This window comes from Bufo gargarizans, chromosome 2, assembly GCF_014858855.1.
Source record: "Bufo gargarizans isolate SCDJY-AF-19 chromosome 2, ASM1485885v1, whole genome shotgun sequence".
Taxonomy (NCBI): Eukaryota; Metazoa; Chordata; class Amphibia; order Anura; family Bufonidae; genus Bufo; species Bufo gargarizans.
The window spans coordinates 174,087,551-174,110,919 of NC_058081.1; positions in this window are offsets into that span (position 1 = coordinate 174,087,551).

Here is a 23,369-nt window from a genome sequence, read left to right on the forward strand (position 1 = left end):
AGATATTGAAAGCCGGCTCCAAGATTTTGTTCTTTCTCTCAATTTTTTGTAACAAGAATAATAATATTCAAACTCTTTAAATCAGCATCTAGTTTAAGATTAGATGATTTATTTGGATTCATTCTTATACTGGAGTACAGATCAATTACTTTCATCATTTACTAAGAGAATACTTATAATTACTAAATAGCAGTAATATGTCATCTTCATGTGGAGTATTTTTTGTTCAATTTCCCCATACTTGAAGCCAAAAACATCAGGCCTATTATAAAAGGTTGCAGTCACTGGCTCAATAATAAAGTTAATAACAATGGTGTCTCCAACTTTTTGTAGTTCCTCTATGGTTAAAGGGGGAAATAGCCCGGCCATTTTCCCTTAGTCTATCTGTTAAAATATTATAATCAAGGAGAAAATTTTTAACCACACTTGTTTAACATTAATGGTTTTTACAGTAGTTCCAGAAAAATTTGGTATTGTCTGATGAAGATTTATCAGCAATAAATTAAAGTTGATCTGAATGTATTAGACTTGAAAACACTGTAAAAAGCCACAAACCACATGCGCTTTAGATAAATAATTTATATTTAAAATTGAAATAGGTAGGCAAGACTCATAATAACTAACAGAACTGTATCATCATTGGTGCACTTGGAGCACTTGTTCAAGCTCCAGCTGTGCACCTTTAGGGCCCAATCACACAACTGTATGGGTTTGCGGATCCGCAAAAATGCGGATCCGTTCTTCCGTAAAAACGGAACGGAATATGTTCCATTTTTTGCGGATCTGCAAAAAAAGGATGGTGTATTTTACATTTTCTATAAAGATTTAGGTGTTGATAAAAAAGGTGAATATGTCTATAAAAAAATCTTGTCAGATTGCTTTAGCACCATTTTGTCTCGCTTTGATTGCACAGAGAGCTTAGTGTGAAACTTGTGCTTGGTCGGCATCGGTTTTGGGCTATAATTCTCGAGTATCATGGCTAATGAATGAGAGGTTCTTCTGTACTAGCTAGTTTCTCGGAGATTTGGATGGCAGCCAGCTATGCTGACTGAAGAACTGAGGAGGAGGAGGCGGTGGGTTCATCCCATTGTCTCTCAGCGCCTACAGTAGGGCCACTTTCACACCTTGTACTTTGACTTGCAGCAGAAACTTGCCTTGCCAGAGCCCAGATGACTACCCGGATCTTCTGCTTCAGCCGCTCTATTTGTAATTGTGGCAGACGAAGGGTTTGCATTATCCCCACATGTAATGCGAGCTTTTCCTAGACGCGATTTGGATGACTGAAAGCGCATATTCAATTATCGTCTTTCTCGTGCACGTCGATATGTTGAATGTGCTTTTGGGATACTGTCAAATAAATGCAGAGTTTTCATGTCATCCTTGCAAATGAGTCAGCAAAATAGTACCCTGGGGATACAGGCTTGTTTGATTTTACACAATTTCACCAGGATTCATGATGCACCCTCCGAACCTGAAGTGGCCCCTTTTCCGACAACTACATCTGTTGGATTAAACCATAATCAGCATGGAAGACCTGGATCTGCTAGTAGAGAGGGTGCATTATCATGGCAGCTGAACAGCATTCGTGGTACTCGCAGATACATTTTGGGTTATGGTTTTCTAAATTTACTTAAATAAAAAAAAAATGTTAGTTAGTTCCCATATTGTTAGATTAGATTTGGGACTCGCAAGATAATGAGGACCCTTGACATGGGCTTGCGAGCTAATTTTTTTTTAAACATACATTTTTTTTTTCGTGTTTAAAAAAAATAAAAATGACTAGTCCCTCATTGAAAAGAATCTGTTATTCACCAGAGCCACCACCTTAAAAGATGGTGAAGAACACAAAGCTATTTCAAGAACCCCCAAATTCTCTATCCAAGAGAAAATATCTCTCCTCTTCAAACTTCTACACTATTAGGGCGCTCAGTAATAATATATTGACGGTGGGCACTCAAATACAAGGAGAATGGAGTATACTTAATTAATAAAGCTTTTATGTTGTCTGCCTTCTTAATTTTGTCACTTTATTTTTTTTTAAAATAGCGTTTTAATGTAGTGGGACCAAAACAGATCAGACATTGATGACATATTCAATGTTTGTCTGTTTTGACTGAGATTGTGTAACCTTGTTTAGCTATTTAGGTGCAAGAGCAATGCTTTCTATACATGTGCTATTAATAACTGAATATTTGTTACTCAGACAGCGATGGCTGTGCTGCAGCAGGACAGGGGAGGTAGAGGCGTCTCCCTTCCCTGTTTTTGTGATAGGCTGCAGGCACGATTGCACAGCCCGGTTTGTCTTCTTTCTTATTTGAGGACCTGGTAGAAAAAGGGCCTTTGTTGATGTCATGGTTAGCGCGGTGACGTCACCAAAGTTCCTTTTCCTAACAGGTCCTAAAAGAAATAGAGAGTAGACGAGCCGGGCTGTGCAAATAAGTGGATGAGGTGAGTTTAAAATTTTTTTTGCTGCATGAAATTCAACAATCATGTACACAGCACAATTAAAGTTAATGGGTGAGGATTAGGGATGAGCGAACTCGAACTGTATAGTTCGGGTTCGTACCGAATTTTGGGGTGTCCGTGACACGGACCCGAACCCGGACATTTTCGTAAAAGTCCGGGTTCGGGTTCGGTGTTCGTCGCTTTCTTGGCGCTTTTTGAAAGGCTGCAAAGCAGCCAATCAACAAGCGTCATACTACTTGCCCCAAGAGGCCGTCACAGCCATGCCTACTATTGGCATGGCTGTGATTGGCCAGAGCACCATGTGACCCAGCCTCTATTTAAGCTGGAGTCACATAGCGCCGCCCGTCACTCTGATCTGATTAGCGTAGGGAGAGGTTGCGGCTGCGACAGTAGGGCGAGATTAGGCAGATTAACTCCTCCAAAGGACTTGATTATTGATCGAGTTGCAGCTGTGCATCATTGAGCTGCTGAAATTCAATTGCTCACTGTTTTTAGGCTGCCCAGACCGTTTGTCAGTCACTTTTTTCTGGGGTGATCGGCGGCCATTTTGTGTCTTGTGGTGCGCCAGCACAAGCTGCGACCAAGTGCATTTAACCCTCAATGGTGTGGTTGTTTTTTGGCTAAAGCCTACATCAGGGTGAAGCTGTCACACCAAGTGCATTTAACCAGCAATAGTCTGTTTATTTTTTGGCCATATACTACATCAGGGGCAAGCTGCGCCCGTCACCAAGTGCATTTAACTCTCAGTAGTGTGGTTGGTCAAGCTATCACACCAAGTGCATTTAACCAGCAATAGTCTGTTAATTTTTTGGCCATATACTACATCAGGGGCAAGCTGCGCCCGTCACCAAGTGCATTTAACTCTCAGTAGTGTGGTTGGTCAAGCTATCACACCAAGTGCATTTAACCAGCAATAGTCTGTTAATTTTTTGGCCATATACTACATCAGGGGCAAGCTGCGCCCGTCACCAAGTGCATTTAACCAGCAATAGTCTGTTCATTTTTTGGCCATATACTACATCAGGGGCAAGCTGCGCCCGTCACCAAGTGCATTTAACCCTCAGTAGTGTGGTTGGTCAAGCTGTCACACCAAGTGCATTTAACCAGCAATAGTCTGTTCATTTTTTGGCCATATACTACATCAGGGGCAAGCTGCGCCCGTCACCAAGTGCATTTAACCCTCAGTAGTGTGGTTGGTCAAGATGTCACACCAAGTGCATTTAACCAGCAATAGTCTGTTCATTTTTTGGCCATATACTACATCAGGGGCAAGCTGCGCCCGTCACCAAGTGCATTTAACCCTCAGTAGTGTGGTTGGTCAAGCTGTCACACCAAGTGCATTTAACCAGTATTAGTCTGTTCATTTTTTGGCCATATACTACATCAGGGGCAAGCTGCGCCCGTCACCAAGTGCATTTAACCCTCAGTAGTGTGGTTGGTCAAGCTGTCACACCAAGTGCATTTAACCAGCAATAGTCTGTTCATTTTTTGGCCATATACTACATCAGGGGCAAGCTGCGCCTGTCACCAAGTGCATTCAACCCTCAGTAGTGTGGTTGGTCAAGCTGTCACACGAAGTGCATTTAACCAGCAATAGTGTGGTTATTTTTTGGCCATATCCCAGTCTAATTCTGTCAGTATATCTATACCGGTCACCCAGCGCCTAAATACCAGGCCTCAAATTTATATCCCGCTAAATCTGTCATTACCGCTGTACTGTTCTGGCTGGGCAAGTTATTCAGTGTCCGTCAAAGCACATTTTTTGTTCTGGGTTGAAATACAATTCCCAATTTAGCAATTTCATATTTTAGTGGTTTCTGCTGTATCAGAGCTATTTGAAATCTATCCCTAAAAGGGTATATAATATTCAAGGTGCACATAGGGTCATTCAGAATAACTTCACACACACGCTACTGTGCATTTCCAAGTCTAATTCTGTCAGCAAATCTATACCGGTCACCCAGCGCCTAAATACTAGGCCTCAAATTTATATCCCGCTAAATCTGTCGTTACCGCTGTACTGTTCTGGCTGGGCAAGTTATTTAGTGTCCGTCAAAGCACATTTTTTGTTCTGGGTTGAAATACAATTCCCAATTTAGCAATTTCATAATTTAGTGGTTTCTGCTGTATCAGAGCTATTTGAAATCTATCCCTAAAAGGGTATATAATATTCAAGGTGCACATAGGGTCATTCAGAATAACTTCACACACACGCTACTGTGCATTTCCAAGTCTAATTCTGTCAGTAAATCTATACCGGTCACCCAGCGCCTAAATACTAGGCCTCAAATTTATATCCCGCTAAATCTGTCATTACCGCTGTACTGTTCTGGCTGGGCAAGTTATTTAGTGTCCGTCAAAGCACATTTTTTGTTCTGGGTTGAAATACAATTCAGAATTTAGCAATTTCATAATTTAGTGGTTTTTGCTGTATCAGAGCTATTTGAAATCTATCCCTAAAAGGGTATATAATATTCAAGGTGCACATAGGGTCATTCAGAATAACTTCACACACACGCTACTGTGCATTTCCAAGTCTAATTCAGTCAGTAAATCTATACCGGTCACCCAGCGCCTAAATACTAGGCCTCAAATTTATATTCAGCTGAATTTGAATACAATACATTGGGCCAAATAATATTTTTGGTGTTGTGGTGAACGATAACATTGAGGAAAACATCTAGTAAGGGGCGCGGACGTGGACATGGTCGTGGTGGTGTTAGTGGACCCTCTGGTGCTGGGAGAGGACGTGGCCGTTCTGCCACATCCACACGTCCTAGTGTACCAACTACCTCAGGTCCCAGTAGCCGCCAGAATTTACAGCGATATATGGTGGGGCCCAATGCCGTTCTAAGGATGGTAAGGCCTGAGCAGGTACAGGCATTAGTCAATTGGGTGGCTGACAGTGGATCCAGCACGTTCACATTATCTCCCACCCAGTCTTCTGCAGAAAGCGCACAGATGGCGCCTGAAAACCAACCCCATCAGTCTGTCACATCACCCCCATGCATACCAGGGAAACTGTCTCAGCCTCAAGTTATGCAGCAGTCTCTTATGCTGTTTGAAGACTCCGCTGGCAGGGTTTCCCAAGGGCATCCACCTAGCCCTTCCCCAGCGGTGAAAGACATAGAATGCACTGACGCACAACCACTTATGTTTCCTGATGATGAGGACATGGGAATACCACCTCAGCATGTCTCTGATGATGACGAAACACAGGTGCCAACTGCTGTGTCTTTCTGCAGTGTGCAGACTGAACAGGAGGTCAGGGATCAAGACTGGGTGGAAGACGATGCAGGGGACGATGAGGTCCTAGACCCCACATGGAATGAAGGTCGTGCCACTGACTTTCACAGTTCGGAGGAAGAGGCAGTGGCAAGACTGAGCCAACAGCGTAGCAAAAGAGGGAGCAGTGGGCAAAAGCAGAACACCCGCCGCCAAGAGACTCCGCCTGCTACTGACCGCCGCCATCTGGGACCGAGCACCCCAAAGGCAGCTTCAAGGAGTTCCCTGGCATGGCACTTCTTCAAACAATGTGCTGACGACAAGACCCGAGTGGTTTGCACGCTGTGGCATCAGAGCCTGAAGCGAGGCATTAGCGTTCTGAACCTGAGCACAACCTGCATGACCATTCACCTGCATGCAAAGCATGAACTGCAGTGGAGTAAACACCTTAAAACCAAGGAAGTCACTCAGGCTCCCCCTGCTACCTCTTCTGCTGCTGCCGCCTCCGCCTCTTTGCTGCTGCCGCCTCGGCCTCTTCCTCCGCCTCTGGAGGAACGTTGGCACCTGCCGCCCAGCAAACAGGGGATGTACCACCAACACCACCACCACCTCCGTCACCAAGCTTCTCAACCATGTCACACGGCAGCGTTCAGCTCTCCATCTCACAAACATTTGAGAGAAAGTGTAAATTCCCACCTAGCCACCCTCGATCCCTGGCCCTGAATGCCAGCATTTCTAAACTACTGGCCTATAAAATGCTGTCATTTAGGCTGGTGGACACAGACAGCTTCAAACAGCTCATGTCGCTTGCTGTCCCACAGTATGTTGTTCCCAGCCGGCACTACTTCTCCAAGAGAGCCGTGCCTTCCCTGCACAACCAAGTATCCGATAAAATCAAGTGTGCACTGCGCAACGCCATCTGTGGCAAGCTCCACCTAACCACAGATACGTGGACCAGTAAACACGGCCAGGGACGCTATATCTCCCTAACTGCACACTGGGTAAATGTAGTGGCAGCTGGGCCCCAGGCGGAGAGCTGTTTGGCGCACGTCCTTCCGCCGCAAAGGATTACAGGGCAACATTCTTTGCCTCCTGTTGCCACCTCCTCCTACTCGGCTTCCTCCTCCTCTTCTTCCACCTGCTCATCCAGTCAGCCACACACCTTCACCACCAACTTCAGCACAGCCCGGGGTAAACGTCAGCAGGCCATTCTGAAACTCATATGTTTGGGGGACAGGCCCCACACCGCACAGGAGTTGTGGCAGGGTATAGAACAACAGACAGACGAGTGGTTGCTGCCGGGGAGCCTCCAGCCCGGCCTGGTGGTGTGTGATAATGGGCAAAATCTCGTTGCAGCTCTGGGACTAGCCGGTTTGACGCACATCCCTTGCTTGGCGCATGTGCTGAATTTGGTGGTGCAGAAGTTCATTCACAACTACCCCGACATGTCAGAGCTGCTGCATAAAGTGCGGGCCGTCTGTTCGCGCTTCCGGCGTTCACATCCTGCTGCTGCTCGCCTGTCTGCGCTACAGCGTAACTTCGGCCTTCCCGCTCACCGCCTCATATGCGACGTGCCCACCAGGTGGAACTCCACCTTGCACATGCTGGTCAGACTGTGCGAGCAGCAGCAGGCCATAGTGGAGTTTCAGCTGCAGCACGCACGGGTCAGTCGCACTACAGAACAGCACCACTTCACCACCAATGACTCGGCCTCCATGCGAGACCTGTGTGTCCTGTTGCGCTGTTTCGAGTACTCCACCAACATGGCCAGTGGCGATGACGCCGTTATCAGCGTTACAATACCACTTCTATGTCTCCTTGAGAAAACACTTAGGGCGATGATGGAAGAGGAGGTGGCCCAGGAGGAGGAGGAGGAGGAAGAGGGGTAATTTTTAGCACTTTCAGGCCAGTCTCTTCAAAGTGACTCAGAGGGAGGTTTTTTTGCAACAGCAGAGGCCAGGTACAAATGTGGCCAGCCAGGGCCCACTACTGGAGGACGAGGATGAGGAGGAGGTGGAGGAGGATGAGGATGAAGCATGGTCACAGCGGGGTGGCACCCAACGCAGCTCGGGCCCATCACTGGTGCGTGGCTGGGGTGAAAGGAAGGACGATGACGATACGCCTCCCACAGAGGACAGCTTGTCCTTACCCCTGGGCAGCCTGGCACACATGAGCGACTACATGCTGCAGTGCCTGCGAAACGACAGCAGAGTTGCCCACATTTTAACGTGTGCGGACTACTGGGTTGCCACCCTGCTGGATCCACGGTACAAAGACAATGTGCCCACCTTACTTCCTGCACTGGAGCGTAATAGGACGATGCGCGAGTACAAGCGCACGTTGGTAGACGCGCTACTGAGAGCATTCCCAAATGTCACAGGGGAACAAGTGGAAGCCCAAGGCCAAGGCAGAGGAGGAGCAAGAGGTCGCCAAGGCAGCTGTGTCACGGCCAGCTCCTCTGAGGGCAGGGTTAGCATGGCAGAGATGTGGAAAAGTTTTGTCAACACGCCACAGCTAACTGCACCACCACCTGATACGCAACGTGTTAGCAGGAGGCAACATTTCACTAACATGGTGGAACAGTACGTGTGCACACCCCTCCACGTACTGACTGATGGTTCGGCCCCATTCAACTTCTGGGTCTCTAAATTGTCCACGTGGCCAGAGCTAGCCTTTTATGCCTTGGAGGTGCTGGCCTGCCCGGCGGCCAGCGTTTTGTCTGAACGTGTATTCAGCACGGCAGGGGGCATCATTACAGACAAACGCAGCCGCCTATCTACAGCCAATGTGGACAAGCTGACGTTCATAAAAATGAACCAGGCATGGATCCCACAGGACCTGTCCATCCCTTGTGCAGATTAGACATTAACTACCTCCCCTTAACCATATATTATTGTACTCCAGGGCACTTCCTCATTCAATCCTATTTTTATTTTCATTTTACCATTATATTGCGAGGCTACCCAAAGTTGAATGAACCTCTCCTCTGTCTGGGTGCCGGGGCCTAAATATATGCCAATGGACTGTTCCAATGTTGGGTGACGTGAAGCCTGATTCTCTGCTATGACATGCAGACTGATTCTCTGCTGACATGAAGCCAGATCCTCTGTTACGGGACCTCTTTCCTCTGCCTGGGTGCTGGGCCTAAATATATGCCAATGGACTGTTGCACTGGTGGCTGACGTGAAGCCTGATTCTCTGCTATGACATGCAGACTAATTCTCTGCTGACATGAAGACAGATTGTCTGTTACGGGACCTCTCTCCTCTGCCTGGGTGCTGGGCCTAAATTTATGAAAATGGACTGTTACAGTGGTGGGTGACGTGAAGCCTGATTCTCTGCTATGATATGAAGACTGATTCTCTGCTGACATGAAGCCAGATTGTCTGTTACTGGACCTCTCTCCTCTTCCTGGGTGCTGGGCCTAAATATCTGACAATGGACTGTTGCAGTGGTGGCTGACTTGAAGCCTGATTCTCTGCTATGATATGAAGACTGATTCTCTGCTGATATGAAGCCAGATTGTCTGTTACGGGACCTTTCTCCTCTGCCTGGGTGCTGGGCCTAAATATCTGACAATGGACTGTTGCAGTGGTGGCTGACGTGAAGCCTGATTCTCTGCTATGATATGAAGACTGATTCTCTGCTGACATGAATCCAGATTGTCTGTTACGGGACCTTTCTCCTCTGCCTGGGTGCTGGGCCTAAATATCTGACAATGGACTGTTGCAGTGGTGGCTGACTTGAAGCCTGATTCTCTGCTATGATATGAAGACTGATTCTCTGCTGACATGAAGCCAGATTGTCTGTTACGGGACCTCTCTCCTCTGCCTGGGTGCTTTGCCTAAATTTATGAAAATGGACTGTTGCAGTGGTGGCTGACGTGAAGCCTGATTCACTGCTATGACATGCAGACTGATTCTCTGCTGACATGAAGACAGATTCTCTGTTACGGGACCTCTCTTCTCTGCCTGGGTGCTGGGCCTAAATATCTGACAATGGACTGTTGCAGTGGTGGCTGACGTGAAGCCTGATTCTCTGCTATGATATGAAGACTGATTCTCTGCTGACATGAAGCCAGATTGTCTGTTACGGGACCTCTCTCCTCTGCCTGGGTGCTTGGCCTAAATTTATGAAAATGGACTGTTGCAGTGGTGGCTGACGTGAAGCCTGATTCTCTGCTATGACATGCAGACTGATTCTCTGCTGACATGAAGCCAGATTTTCTGTTACGCGACCTCTCTCCTCTGCCTGGGTGCTGGGCCTAAATATCTGACAATGGACTGTTGCAGTGGTGGCTGACGTGAAGCCTGATTCTCTGCTATGATATGAAGACTGATTCTCTGCTGACATGAAGCCAGATTGTCTGTTACGGGACCTCTCTCCTCTGCCTGGGTGCTTGGCCTAAATTTATGAAAATGGACTGTTGCAGTGGTGGCTGACGTGAAGCCTGATTCTCTGCTATGACATGCAGACTGATTCTCTGCTGACATGAAGCCAGATTTTCTGTTACGCGACCTCTCTCCTCTGCCTGGGTGCTGGGCCTAAATATCTGACAATGGACTGTTGCAGTGGTGGCTGACGTGAAGCCTGATTCTCTGCTATGATATGAAGACTGATTCTCTGCTGACATGAAGCCAGATTGTCTGTTACGGGACCTCTCTCCTCTGCCTGGGTGCTGGGCCTAAATTTATGAAAATGGACTGTTACAGTGGTGGCTGACGTGAAGCCTGATTCTCTGCTAGGACATGCAGACTGATTCTCTGCCGACATGAAGCCAGATTGTCTGTTACGGGACCTCTCTCCTCTGCCTGGGTGCCGGGGCCTAAATATCTGAGAATGGACTGTTCCAGTGGTGGGTGACGTGAAGCCAGATTCTCTGCTATGGGACCTCTCTCCAATTGATTTTGGTTAATTTTTATTTATTTAATTTTTATTTTTATTCATTTCCCTATCCACATTTGTTTGCAGGGGATTTACCTACATGTTGCTGCCTTTTGCAGCTCTCTAGCCCTTTCCTGGGCTGTTTTACAGCCTTTTTAGTGCCGAAAAGTTCGGGTCCCCATTGACTTCAATGGGGTTCGGGTTCGGGACGAAGTTCGGATCGGGTTCGGATCCCGAACCCGAACATTTCCGGGAAGTTCGGCCGAACTTCTCGAACCCGAACATCCAGGTGTTCGCTCAACTCTAGTCAGGATTAATTGCGGGTGCAATGCGTTCTTCTCACGCATTTCACTCACGTGGAATTCTCGCCCATGTGCCTAATGCCCCTATAGGTGTGAATCAATTATGTAAATGGCAAAAAAAAATTGTACTACAGCTGTGATGGCTGACCTCTTCTAGCTGTGGTAAAAATAAATATCCAAATAAAAATTTAGTTTGCAGTTTACAGATCTCCAAAAACATAAATTTGTATTCAAAATTATATAATTAAAACATCATAACTCATACAGATCTCTGCAAAAAGAATAAGCCTTGGTTGAGGAGGTAGAGGCCTCAGGGTAGACCCTTGTAGCCTTTGTTGGTTGAAACATTGCAGACTCTAACTGCTGCTGTGGTTGGGTCACAGTAGCAGCAGGGACATGAAGCTGTTGGCGAGCATCATTTACCGTATTTTTCACCACATAAGACACACTTTCCCCCCCCAAAAGTAGAGGGAAAATGCCCCTGCGTCTTATTGGGTGAATGCTTCCATTTTACATCGCAGTCTGCGATGCTGCAGCATCGCAGACTGCAATGTATGGGCCGGGAGAGAGGAGGGGCTGGAGTCCGGAACTAGGGGCGGGGCCCAGTGCAGTCACTGTACTCTTACACCGGACCCCGCAGCTCACCGAAGTATTTATAAACATGAATCCTTAACTTGTTATTAAGTTTTACTAACGCTGTGCTCTCCCATGTTCCCCTGTATCCCCACAGAACTTATGAACAAGCTTCAACAGCATGCAGAGCGGACGGCAGCAGTAACGTCACTCACTGACGTTGCGCGTCTGATCCGCCTGCTTCATTCATAAAGTGGGCGGAGCACGCGCTCGACATCAGTGAGTGACGTTACTGCTGCCGTCCGCTCTGCCTGCTATGGAAGCTTGTTCGTAAGTGATGTGGGGATACAGGGGAACATGGGAACAGGGGAGAGCACAGTGTTAGTTAAACTTAATAACAGGATAAGGATACATGTTTATAAATACTTCGGTGAGCGGCGGGGCCCGGTGTATTGGGGGAAACTGTTATGTGGGGGATCTGTGGATGACATATAGCAGTGTCATCCACAGATCCCCCCATAACAGTTCCATCCACAGATCCCCCACCCCATAACAATGCCATCCACAGATCCCCCTACCCCATAGCAGTACCATCCACAGATCCCCCATAACAGTGTCATCCACAGATCCCCCATAACAGTGCCATCCACAGATACCCCATAACAGCTCCATCCACAGATCCCCCATAACAGCGCCATCCACAGATCCCCCATAACAGCGCCATCCACAGATCCCCCATAACAGTGCCATCCACAGATCCCCCATAACAGTGCCATCCACAGATCCCCCATAACAGTGCCATCCACAGGTCCCCCATAACAGCACCATCCACAGATCCCCCACATGACAGTGCATCATCCACAGATCCCCCATAATAGTGTCATGCACAGACCACCATTAGTTCAAAACTTACCAAAAGCACACCTTTTGGTTAAAATATTTTTTTTCTTATTTTCCTCCTCAAAAACCTAGGTGCGTCTTATAGACCGGTGCGTCTTATAGGGCGAAAAATACGGTAAATAATTGAATATACCCATTGGCATACGAGGCCCAGCAAAACAGTTCAAGTACAGCTGTTAATGATGCAACACACATTTGTTGACGTGTCTTTGGAACTCTTTGTAAAAAGGGCCCCATACCCAACATAATTGAGTCCTCCAGGCCAGTTTTGGGATAAATACTCAAGGACATGGCAGTCTACCATGTCTCGAGTATTTGATCCCGAAACAGGCTGAGGAGCAGTTGATCTTTTCCTTTTACTGGAACGTCTCTCACGAATATTCGGTGGAGTAATCTGAATCTGTGGCGGAGGTGTGGTTGGCATTGGAGGAGTTTGTGCTGGTGAGGAGCGTTCTTGAGGGGACATACACAAAATGCTTTCCGTTGACTGGTGACTGTCAGCTGCGTCTTCAACAAGACTGTTAACAGTTCTTAAAAAAAAATGTTTTTTAATTAATTATGATATTAGTATTTTTTTATATTAAACATTCAATATTAACATTTGAAATACTTACGGTCTTAGTTCAAAAATAGGTTTAAGGAACTGTAATTGCTTGGTGTATAAATAAGGTTTTTTGGATTTGCCACCACTGTCCCCACTGCGCCCTTTCCGGCCACTCTCCTCGCGTCTGAATTGATCACGGGTAGAATGCCATCTTGTCTTAAGATTTTTAACTGTGAAATCAAGTTGAAATCAAATTAATTAATATAGAAAATTATATAATAAAATTAATAAAATATATTTAAATAAGTATGTTTTATATAGTCTACATGCATGTAGTATATAGCATGTGCAGCATGCTCTGACAAGTTTGCTATCTTCTAAGAACATGCTGCACAAGCTACATACTACATGCATGTACACTAGAATACAATGACATCATGCTCGTGCACTTTGAATATCAGTGCAGCATGCTCTGAGAAGTTTGCAAACTTCTCAGAGCATGATGGACAAGCTAGACAACCTATATACAATAAAAAAGTATAATAATTTATGAAATATTAAATATTAAATTTTACGTTTACTTACTAAGGCTTTTATGAACCTTGCTATCTCCCATGGCCCACCCTCCAGCATCAGCTTTTCCGTAATTTCACACCACGACCTATCCTTGAGGACACGGTCGTGGTACAATTCTGAGTGAGTGCCCCAAAACTCCACTCTCTCCTGGATCAGAACAATCATATTCTCCACAGAAAACAAAGGCATTTCAAGGAAATTTGAATTTCACTTCCAACTTGAAAGATTGATTTTCTCTATCTGGTTCAGTCCAGACAGACCTGTTTGGAAATGTATCGATTTTCATTTTGGGGCTGGGTCAATAAATATGCGGATTACATATGGAAACATTTCCGTTGTGATCCGCATATTCGCGGACCCATAGACTTGTATAGGTCCACGGAACGTTTTCTGTGGACAAGTATAGGACATTGAAGTTTATTTTTGCGGAGCTGCGGTACGGAATAACGGATGCGGACAGCACACGGTATGCTTTCCGCATCTTTTGAGGGCCCATAGAAATTAATAAATCCGCAGATATTCTGCAAAAATGCAGAACGGGTACGGATCCATACATACGGTCATGTGAATGAGCCCTTACTGAGGGTGGGGGGACTCAGTCACCGGGCCTGGGGCCCCTGCACTCAATTGATTCCGTGTCCTCCAGAGGGACAAGGGAACCGATGTCCCTTATCACTTAGCTGCCCAGAAGAACACAGGCCTTCATTGCTTGGGACTGAGGGCAGGTGAGTATATACAGTGTGTGTGAACTGTATCACTAGTTAGTAAACACAGATCAGAGGCACTACACAAAGGGGCACATATAAGAAGTACTATATATAAAGGAGGCACAGAAAAGTGGCACTATTTGTAAGAGGGCACAGTCAGAGGCACTATAGATAAATGGGCCACAGTCAGTGGCACTATATATAAAGAGGGTACAGAGGCACTATACATAAAAGGAGCACAGTGAAAGGCACTATATGTAAAGGGGGAAACAGACAAGAGGTGCTATATATGAAGGGGCACATACATAAGACACTATATATAAAGGGGCACAGATAAGAGGCATTATATACTGGGGCAGAGAAGAGGTACTGTATATAGGGTGCACCAAGAATATGCACCTTAAACAGGGAGCACAGAGCTAGAGGCACTATACTGTATATGAGTTTCCCAGAGTGCACCAAGCCTGTAGCACTATATACAGAGGGCATAGAGTGTGTGGCACTGTGAATGTAAAACTATTTTCAGGGGGCATAGTATGTGACATCCAGCGGCACAGTATATGCCATTATATTAAGGGCACAGTGTGTGACACTGAGGAGTTTGTCTTAGTATATAGGGTGCTGATGAGTTTGAAAAGTGAGAAGCTGGAGAGATCTGGGCTGAAAACTCTGCAGAGATAAGGTGTGGCTGGGAGAAGTCATAATGGTGGTCTGAACCAGATGGAGGAGACATGAACTGTAAGTCACTAAATAAAAATGTTTATTCTGCCACTGACTACTTCTGGTCAATGTTGTAGTCACCTGTGTGATCTACAGTTGATAATGGGTGGTAGCATTCTGTTTTGGGAAATGACAACTCTCAGCATACTTTTAAAACTGTTCAGGTTATATTGGGAGCTGTAGATTCACACTGTACAAACTTATATGGGGAAGGCTAAGCTGAGTATGCAAATGGTATCTCTACTGAACGTTTCAATCTGGAAATGTATGTTAAACGTGTATCTGGTATGATACTTCCATGTGATACTATCCATTCACATCTTCTGTTAAAAAGACTGGACAAAAAAAACGCATCCTGAACAGTAACTGAATGGACCTCATTGTAGTCAATGGAGTCTGTTCAGCAAAGTTGTTTTAGTTATATGCAGAGTGTAGAGCAAAGTTTGCAAAAATTCGATTCAGATACTTCGCTAAATTTTTCCCCAGAATTTACTTAGTTCCTAATTAATTTGTCACGAAACGTGTTAAAAGGTAACTGTCATATTTTTTTTATGCAATTGGATTGGTCTGACTAAGTTTACCTTAGTTCCCTAGTTAATACTTTTGTATAGGTATTGAATTACCTAGTAATTGCAGCATGTTCTTTACTCCCCCAGGCATTTCAGTGGTGCAAGAAAAAATTGCTATTTCCAGCTCACTATGGACGTGGATGCAAGGGACAAGACCGGACCAGTGTTCTGTGTAGAGTACGAAAAAGGAGAGTTCCAGCATCAAATACTTCAAACAGTTGCTTTGTCATTATTGAATTTCATAGTGTAAATACATCTAGTGTGCATCTTCACCTACCGCCGTAGCAGGTTAACATGTTTCAAACTTTTCTCAGTTCTTAGTCATAACCTAGTAGAGTGCTCATCACCAGGGGTATAAAAAGAACCCACCCTCCAATCCTGGGGGTGGGGGTGGGTGAGGGGGATCATCTGAGCCCCTCCCGGGGGTGAGCCCTCCACATAAATACACCCATAAACATACGTCACTTTAAATGCTTTTTTAGTATATAAAACACATAACAGAATTAAAACATTCCTCCACAAATTCTCAGAATATTAAAAATATTATTTAAACATCTTAAGAGCAGATGAATAATTAAAAACAAAAAAACACTCCTGCAGATTAAGGGAAAGATCATAAGGTTAATAAATATGAACAACCCAAAAACACAGTGTCATAATGGTTATCCCTTTCTCATGTATGTGTAGTGACTTAGATGGCAAAATACCTTGTCTCTCAGAAAGATTTGATTATTGCATTGTTTTCAGAACCATTTATATGTCAAATATTATATGATGTATATACTACATAAATTCTAGTATCCACTCCTAACAGTCTTTATTGCTAGGTACTATTGGTAACAATACATGAGTTCCTTTCTCATGTTGTCCCTTCGGGTATCGGGTATCTAATCTGAAAATCCAAAAAGCTTTTAGTAATAGTATCTTATTTCTTGTATCACCTCTCCTGGGATAGGGGATAACCTTCTCAATAACATGTGCGTGGAAACTAACCAGATTTCTATTATGTTGTTTAATGAAATGGCTAGCAGCACTAGAAATCCCTGTTGCCTGAGGGTTAACAAAATAATTCAGCCTGGCCTTGAATTGTCTGCAGGTACTCCCCACATACATAACATTGCCACTGGTGCATTTGAATAAGTAAATAACTCCTACACTGTTGCAATTAATATAACTCTTAATAGAGAAATGTTCTGTATGTGTGGAATTTTCAAACACTGTAGTACAGTGTGGGCCATTTATATCGATACACCTTAATAAAATGGGAATGGTTGGTGATATTAACTTCCTGTTTGTGGCACATTAGTATACAGTACAGACCAAAAGTTTGGACACACCTTCTCATTCAAAGAGTTTTCTTTATTTTTAATGACTATGAAAATTGTAGATTCACACTGAAGGCATGAAAACTATGAATTAACACATGTGGAATTATATACATAACAAAAAAGTGTGAAACAACTGAAAATATGTCATATTCTAGGTTCTTCAAAGTAGCCACCTTTTGCTTTGATTACTGCTTTGCACACTTTTGGCATTCTCTTGATGAGCTTCAAGAGGTAGTTACCTGAAATGGTCTTCCAACAGTCTTGAATGAGTTCCCAGAGATGCTTCCAACAGTCTTGAATGAGTTCCCAGAGATGCTTAGCACTTGTTGGCCCTTTTGCCTTCACTCTGCGGTCCAGCTCACCCCAAACCATCTTGATTGGGTTCAGGTCCCGTGACTGTGGAGGCCATGTCATCTGGCGCAGCACCCCATCACTCTCCTTCATGGTCAAATAGCCCTTACACAGCCTGGAAGTGTTTGGGGTCATTGTCCTGTTGAAAAATAAATAATGGTCCAACTAAACGCAAACCGGATGGAATAGCATGCCGCTGCAAGATGCTGTGGTAGCCATGCTGGTTCAGTATGCCTTCAATTTTGAATAAATCCCCAACAGTGTCACCAGTAAAGCACCCCCACACCATCACACCTACTCCTCCATGCTTTTCGGTGGGAACCAGGCATGTAGAGTCCATCCGTTCACCTTTTCTGCGTCGCACATAGACACGGTGGTGTCCTGATTCACACAGTCTCCTCTTAACAGTTGTTCTAGAGATGTGTCTGCTGCTAGAACTCTGTGTGGCATTGACCTGGTCTCTAATCTGAGCTGCTGTTAACCTGCAATTTCTGAGGCTTGTGACTCGGATGAACTTATCCTTCACAGCAGAGGTGACTCTTGGTCTTCCTTTCCTGGGGCGGTCCGCATGTGAGCCAGTTTCTTTGTATTTCTTGATGGTTTTTGTGACTGCACTTGGGGACACTTTCAAAGTTTTCCCAATTTTTCGGACTGACTGACCTTCATTTCTTAAAGTAATGATGGCCACTTGTTTTTCTTTACTTAGCTGCTTTTTTCTTGCCATAATACAAATTCTAACAGTCTATTCAGTAGGACTATCAGCTGTGTATCCACCTGACTTCTCCACAACGCAACTGATGGTCCCAATCCCATTTATAAGGCAAGAAATCCCACTTATTAAACCTAACAGGGCACACCTGTGAAGTGAAAACCATTTCAGTTGACTACCTCTTGAAGCTCATCAAGAGAATGCCAAAAGTGTGCAAAGCAGTAATCAAAGCAAAAGGTGGCTACTTTAAAGAACCTAGAATATTACATATTTTCAGTTGTTTCACACTTTTCAGTTATGTATATAATTCCACATGTGTTAATTCATAGTTTTGATGCCTTCAATGTGAATCTACAATTTTCATAGTCATGAAAATAAAGAAAACTCTTTGAATGAGAAGGTGTGTCCAAACTTTTGGTCTGTACTGTATGTGAGGGGGGAAACTTTTCAAGATGGGTGGTGACCATGGCAGCCATTTTGAAGTCTGCCATTTTGAATCCAACTTTTGTTTTTTCAATAGGAAGAGGGTCATGTGACACATCAAACTTATTGGGAATTTCACAAGAAAAACAATGGTGTGCTGGTTTTAACGTAACTTTATTCTTTCATGAGTTATTTACAAGTTTCTGACCACTTATAAAATGTGTTCAATATGCTGCCCATTGTGTTGCATTGTCAATGCAACCCTCTTCTCCCACTCTTCACACACTGATAGCAACACCGCAGGAGAAATGCTAGCACAGGCTTCCAGTATCTGTAGTTTCAGGTGCTGCACATCTCGTATCTTCACAGCACCCATCTTGAAAAGTTCCCCCCCTCACATATACTAATGTGCCACAAAAGGAAGTTAATATAACCAACCATTCCCATTTTATTAAGGTGTATCCATATAAATGGCCCACCCTGTAGATTGAACAAAATTACAGGACTTGCAGGGGTGAGCCCTGCACTTAGTAAAACCTTGATGTTTGTGCCAGGTGGTTCTAGGTTTATCAGTAGGGAAAACAAGTAGGGAGGGAGACAATGAGGAAATTTGGCAAATTTTCCGGTTTTAGAGTTAACGCTGGAAAGTGCGAACTTCTATACATTGGCTCTAATTCTAATAAAATGCAATCCCTAATCCAAGGGTGTCCCGTCGCAATAGCGAAAAATATATTACTTATTTGGGAATTAAAATTGGCAGTTCCCCTCATTCCCTATTTTCCCTTAATTATATGCCATTGATTAATAAGATAACACAAGAGTTGACTCGTTGGAAAAATGTACCATTGTCTTTGCTAGGTAAATGCCATCTAATAAAAATGATTAATTTCCCAAAGTTACTTTATCCAATGCGAACAATACCTATCCTTCTACGCCATAAAGACCTTTTTCAATCTTTATATGGTCAGGAGGACATTCGCATATTGCCTTGAAAACACTATAGTTGCCGCTAGACAAGGGAGGAGTGCAGTTCCTGGTTATAGGAAGATACAACCTACTTAGTCTCTTCCAACATTGCAAAGATTGGTTGGGACAGACATCCCATTATTCAAATATACTATTTGAGAGAGAGTTAACTAAGGGGTTGGACCTAGGAGCTTTTCTACACTCTAAATTGGCCTTATTAAACCCAGATTTGAAGATGTCTGTAGTGATCAGACATACTATGGTGACATGGAAGGAGTGTCGCGGCGGGAAGTGAGGGAAACTCCCCATCGTACAATATCAGTCGCTGCTACGCCGGATAGCAGGGAACAGGGAGCAGGTCACCTCCTAACTCGACCCTGAAGATCTCCCTAAGCATCTAATGCATGAGCCGCCTCAGAAGGTAAGGGGGCTCATGCTTACCAACCTAGAACTCTAAGTATCCCTGTTATGCCCTAAGCCTGAAGACAGGGCAGAGACCACCCATTCATCCTACACAACGGATGTATGGTGTCTCCAGAAGCCCAGCAGCTGGCCACCAACTAGACAAGTTTCACAGCCAAATGACAGATAAGTAACAAAATGCAACAGACAACCTAGGTTACTAGAACTTACCTGCCGCCGACGAGATGGACCGGAAACGCACACTGTCTAGATGTTTGCCTAAACCCCTCTGGGAAAGCAACCCCCTTTCGGAGGAAACACACCACAACACAATAACCTCCAAACAAGGCCCACACCATAACAACATACACCAGGTGGGAGAGGGAAAACAGAAACATGCCAGAGGGGACACACAGACAGAGCAAGGGAAACAATATAACAAATATAGGGTGGCTCACACAGACTTTTACATACAGCCAGGGAGCAGAGCTCCTACACAGACTGACAAGCAAAATAAAACTGACCTCAGGTTCCACCACCCCAACATATAAGGAGGCCTGAAGTCACACCCACCACACCTAGCAAACACACCTTAACCCCGTGCACACCAGGGTGGGAAGGAACACAACTTAACAGCTACAGGACCGCCATACGCAGGATTGCGTCCTGGCGGCGGCCCTGCTCTTCTGGGTGGACGCATATACGCGTCCACCCGCTATAGCTGAGATTTCCTGTGAACGCGCTCACACAGGCGCGTGCGCTCACAGGAACGGAAGGTAAGCGAGTGGATCTACAGCCTGCCAGCGGCGATCGCTCGCTGGCAGGCTGGAAATGTGATTTTTTTAACCCCTAACAGGTATATTAGATGCTGTTTTCATAACAGCGTCTAATATACCTGCTACCTGGTCCTCTGGTGGTCCCTTTTGTTTGGATCGACCACCAGAGGACACAGGTAGCTGTGCAAAGTAGCACCAAACACAACTACACTACACCCCCCCGTCACTTATTAACCCCTTATGAACCACTGATCACCCCATACAGACTCCCTGATCATACCCCTGTCATTGATCACCCCCCTGTCATTGATCACCCCCCTGTAAGGCTCCATTCAGACGTCCGTATGATTTTTACGGATCCACGGATACATGGATCGGATCCGCAAAACACATACGGACGTCTGAATGGAGCCTTACAGGGGGGTGATCAATGACAAGGGGGTGATCACCCATATAGACTTCCTGATCACCCCCCTGTCATTGATAACCCCCCTGTAAGGCTCCATTCAGACGTCCGTATGATTTTTACGGATCCACGGATACATGGATCGGATCCGCAAAACACATACGGACGTCTGAATGGAGCATTACAGGGGGGTGATCAATGACAGGGGGGTGATCAGGAAGTCTATATGGGTGATCACCCCCTTGTCATAGATCACCCCCCTGTAAGGCTCCATTCAGACGTCCGTATGTGTTTTGCGGATCCGATCCATGTATCCGTGGATCCGTAAAAATCATACGGACGTCTGAATGGAGCCTTACAGGGGGGTGATCAATGACAGGGTGGTGATCAGGGAGTCTATATGGGTGATCACCCCCCTGTCATTGATCACCCCCCCGTCATTGATCACCCCCTGTAAGGCTCCATTCAGACATTTTTTGGGCCCAAGTTAGCGGAAATATTTTTTTTTTGTTTGTTTTTTCTTACTAAGTCTCATATTCCACTAACTTGTGTCAAAAAAAAATCTCACATGAACTCACCATACCCCTCATGGAATCCAAATGCGTAAAATTTTTTAGACATTTATATTCCAGACTTCTTCTCATGCTTTAGGGCCCCTAAAATTCCAGGGCAGTATAAATACCCCACATGTGACCCCATTTCGGAAAGAAGACACCCCAAGGTATTCCATGAGGGGCATATTGAGTCCATGAAAGATTGAAATTTTTGTCCCAAGTTAACGGAAAGTGAGACTTTGTGAGAAAAAAAAAAAAAAACTATTTCTGCTAACTTATGCAAAAAAAAAAGAATTCAATGAACTTGCCATGCCCCTCATTGAATACCTTAAGGTGTCTTCTTTCCAAAGTGGGGGCACATGTAGGGTATTTATACTGCCCTGGCTTTTTAGGGGCCCTAAAGCGTGAGAAGAAGTCTGGGATCCAAATGTCTAAAAATGCCCTCCTAAAAGGAATTTGGGCCGCTTTGCGCATCTAGTCTGCAAAAAAGTGTCACACATGTGGTATCGCCGTACTCAGGAGAAGTTGGGGAATGTGTTTTGGGGTGTCATTTTACATATACCCATGCTGGGTGAGATAAATATCTTGGTCAAATGCCAACTTTGTATAAAAAAATGGGAAAAGTTGTCTTTTGCCGAGATATTTCTCTCACCCAGCATGGGTATATGTAAAATGACACCCCAAAACACATTCCCCAACTTCTCCTGAGTACGGCTATGCCAGATGTGTGACACTTTTTTGCAGCCTAGGTGGGCAAAGGGGCACACATTCCAAAGTGCACCTTTCGGATTTCACCGGTCATTTTTTACAGATTTTGATTGCAAACTTCTTCTCACACATCTGGGCCCCTAGAATGCCAGGGCAGTATAACTACCCCACAAGTGACCCCATTTTGGAAAGAAGACACCCCAAGGTATTTCATGATGGGCATAGTGAGTTCATGGAAGTTTTTATTTTTTGTCACAAGTTAGTGGAATATGAGACTTTGTAAGAAGAAAAAAAAAAAAAAAAATCATAATTTTCTGCTAACTTGTGACAAAAAAATAAAAAGTTCTAGGAACTCACTATGCCCATCAGTGAATACCTTAGGGTGTCTACGTTCCGAAATGGGGTCATTTGTGGGGTGTTTGTACTGTCTGGGCATTGTAGAACCTCAGGAAACATGACAGGTGCTCAGAAAGTCAGAGCTGCTTCAAAAAGCGGAAATTCACATTTTTGTACCATAGTTTGTAAATGCTATAACTTTTACCCAAACCATTTTTTTTTACCCAAACATTTTTTTTTTATCAAAGACATGTAGAACAATAAATTTAGTGAAAAATGTATATATGGATGTCGTTTTTTTTGCAAAATTTTACAACTGAAAGTGAAGAATTTCATTTTTTTGCAAAAAAAAGTTAAATTTTGATTAATAACAAAAAAGTAAAAATGTCAGCAGCAATGAAATACCACCAAATGAAAGCTCTATTAGTGAGAAGAAAAGGAGGTAAAATTCATTTGGGTGGTAAGTTGCATGACCGAGCAATAAACGGTGAAAGTAGTGTAGTGCAGAAGTGTAAAAAGTGGCCTGGTCATTAAGGGGGTTTCAGCTAGCGGGGTTGAAGTGGTTAAAGGGGATGTGTCAAAACATGCAAAAACAACATGTTGCCACCAGCAACAAGCATGCAGGGCAAAATTGTCATGGTCCAGACCATGACACAGCCGTGACAATGAGATATAAAAGATGTATGATTTATCCTTCTTGGCTTCTAAACACATGATATTTTTCGGACACCCGGAATTCGAGTTGGGGAAAATCAATAAACTGTTCCAATTATGGGATACTAAGGGTACACATTAATTACAACACGTAATTCATGGCAAGGAACCTCGTTATATGTCCCTAAGTGAGGGTACTTTCACACTTGCGGCAGAGAGATCCGGTAAGCAGTTCCGTCGCCGGAACTGCCTGCCGGATCAGGCAAAATGTATGCTAACTGATGGCATTA